General features: G+C 36.5%; 1 long non-coding RNA gene across 2 annotated transcripts; it reads right to left on the bottom strand.

Moving 5' to 3' along the window:
• Positions 1-96: 96 nt before the first annotated feature.
• Positions 97-1,946, bottom strand: LOC105033148 (uncharacterized). Of its 2 annotated transcripts, XR_012136985.1 has the most exons (4): positions 1,615-1,946; positions 1,325-1,511; positions 569-1,235; positions 97-423 (listed from the first exon to the last, which is right to left on the bottom strand). It is a non-coding gene; the product is annotated as an uncharacterized lncRNA (long non-coding RNA). The 2 variants fall into 2 exon arrangements; XR_012136984.1 differs by having other exon boundaries at positions 97-1,235; positions 1,615-1,926.
• Between the last annotated feature and the right edge of the window lie 1,052 nt (positions 1,947-2,998).

The raw sequence follows: 2,998 nt of genomic DNA, 5'->3' as shown, positions 1-2,998 counted from the left end.
ACGACATGCATGCTAAGAAGAGCATTATGTCCAACAAAACAAGAAAAGAACCGAAAATGTCACCACAAATTCAATTAAACTAGAGAATTCAAAGCATGAGAGAAGATTTTTCAAGAGCATAATTAAATTGGAGTAACAACAACAACATCAACAGCATAACATAGGAGAACATGACAAACCATGCTGTTTAACCATATCAGCACTACCTAATCCACTCAAACAAAATGACAATTAAACCTCCAAATGACCACATTTGTCCAAACCTACTAAGTTCATTCATCAAAAAAAAGGACCTCTTTTTTTATGTACTCATACCCTTGTTGTAGATTCAAAATGTAGATCCACGGTGTTTCAAGATCTGTACAGATTTCTATTTATGTTGGTCGGACGGTTTTCTTGATGTACATTGCTTGGTCTTCAATACTACAGATGCATCATAAAAATAACTAAATCCCATAAATAGCATTTAGCATGAGCAAAGCTGTTGGAAATACCAAACTTATTGCAATGAATGAATTTGCACAAACACCAGGAGAAAACCATAAGGTAAGCTTTTCAATATACTTGCCAATGGTCATCGTGCAAGCCATCCCATCCTTTCTTTTGCCTTTGCAGACACCATAATCAGCAGAAGTTCCCAGTTTCAACATCTGCCTAGCTGAGTACACACTCAAAGAGAACCCTTTTGCCTATCCAGGGTAATGGAGATTAGTAGCATATAGATAAAATCCCCAAAAGCATTTCTACACTTACAAATTTTCACTTACATCCTTCCAGACTGAAGAACTGAATAATGCAAATATTACCCTACAGGCTCGTTAAAAGTTAGAACCATTAGAATAGGCATCACCAAAAAAGAAAACAGATACATCCAATACATCCAGCCAGCCCATTTTCCAAATGCTATAGCTTTCCCCAACTGAGCTTGTTCTAGGAGCTCCCTTTTCAATTAAGACCCCAACCGCCACCCAACAATGAGAAAAAGTATCGCCTGCTAACAAATGCCTAATAGAACCTAGTTCATAGAGTCATTCAGCGAAATATAATTTTGCAGGATTATTCAGAAAAGGGTTTCACTTGTTAGACAAACATTTCATCAAACAGAAGATATTCAAGCCAAAACATCTGGTTTGCTAGGTCTTATGTTTTGCAAGACCTACCTGATGGTTGCTAGCCAAACGAATCAGATATCTGAGAAGCAGTGGCTAATTTCCATAGAAGATACCAATGGATTTCTGGCAATTACAAAAAAAAACACATAAAAAAAGATAGCTTTTTTCTTTCTTTTCTAATATAGTACACAAGCCTATGATTTTCAGTTTACCTGATTCGTAAACTTGAAAACCTTTTGACTCCCACTTCATTGGAGCTCCTTGGCTTTCTGGACTTGGATGGAACAGTGGCATTAGTGCGGATGGGCTCAGTATCGAGGTAATTTTGGACAGCATTACGAAAAATAGACATGTCAGTGCATTGAGACCTCTTGGGGGAACCATCATTTGATATGTAGCCTTGGAGAGGAAGAGACAAGAAAGATTAGAGACCGATATGTTGGTATTTAGAGAGAAAAGAGAGAATGCACTGAAATAAGGAAAAGAGAGAGAGGATAGAAACCCGGTAAGTAGGAATGATGGGATGAGGGAGAAGTGGGTGGAGTCTGTAGAACCCTCTTGAATGGAGAGAATGAGCTCAAGGTCTCCTTCATCGGCTGCCACGACTATGGCCTCTCGTGATATAGAGAGAGAGAGAGAGAGAGAGAGCATGGGGAGGGAATGGGAGGGGTTGCAAGTAGGGCAAAAGAGAGAGTAATGGGAGGTGGCTGCCGAAGGAAGGTTGAATATTTTGGTGGGAAGTCGATTGGTTTTTTTCATTTTGGAGCGAAGTGCACCTTCCTCTTGGTATGAAAATGATTATTCTTAATTTGGCCTTTGAGAATTTAACTCAACGATTTATGAGTTGATACTCCAAGAGTCCTTCGCGGATCAAACATTAGGGGGCCGAGCATACACGGGAGTAGTTTCTTTATTCAAAAAAATTATAGCTACTTATTACTGCTATATATTTATTATTAATTTTTAAATCTATATATTACACGTAGATTTGTAGATCATATTCATATAATTGATTATATTTATAAAAAAATTTTATGAATAGTATGTTTATTCATATCCTTAATGTTTATAACTGAAGATTTCAATAACATCAGTTAATGAATATGAATAAATTTTAATATATTTATAAAAAAATTATGAAAAATATATTCATTCATATTTTTGATGTTCATAACTGAAAATTTTAATAATATCAGTTAATAAATAAATATATTTTAATTTTATTCATTAATAATATAATATTTACATTCAATGCTTTGAGATAAAAGAGTCCATATAGCATGTATAGAAAAAAATGGGCAGCTTATGTAGACAGCTTCATTTGCAAACCAATCTTCTCTCACTTTCTACTTTCTAACATATATATTAGATATACTACTGCAACAAATTTTATAATTATTAGATTTCTTATGGCAACGATATTAGATGATCAATTTTGATAAAAAATTATAAAATACCAAATAAAATTTAAATTACCGATATTTCTTACATGTGCTAATAAAATTGTATCGTTGTTTCAATAAATTATAGTAGACAAGGAATCCAGGGTGCTACCTCCCCACTCCTATCTTTTTCCAGCAGCTCCTCATATGCTGCAACCCCATTCTCGACGGTCACCATCAGGATGCCTTTCTTGGCATTCATTTGATCCTTGCTGTCATCTTTATTGTCCTCGATGCCCTAGAGTTCAGTGCAGAGCTCGTGGATGAGATTGTTGTTGGGGCCAGAGCCTGATGGGGCTGGCTTCTGGAACTTCTAGTAGAGGTGGTGGAGCTTATCTTAGACTTGAGCGAGGCCTTTGTGGAGTCCTAGAAGGCGGACATATGGGAGGGGAGCGGAATGCATCCGGTGTTGGAGTAGAAGTTGATGGCAAAATGGAGAAGGGT

Source organism: Elaeis guineensis, chromosome 14 (assembly GCF_000442705.2).
Source record: "Elaeis guineensis isolate ETL-2024a chromosome 14, EG11, whole genome shotgun sequence".
Taxonomy (NCBI): Eukaryota; Viridiplantae; Streptophyta; class Magnoliopsida; order Arecales; family Arecaceae; genus Elaeis; species Elaeis guineensis.
Note: the sequence above shows the minus strand (reverse complement) of the source record. Positions and strands in the feature narration are given on the sequence as shown.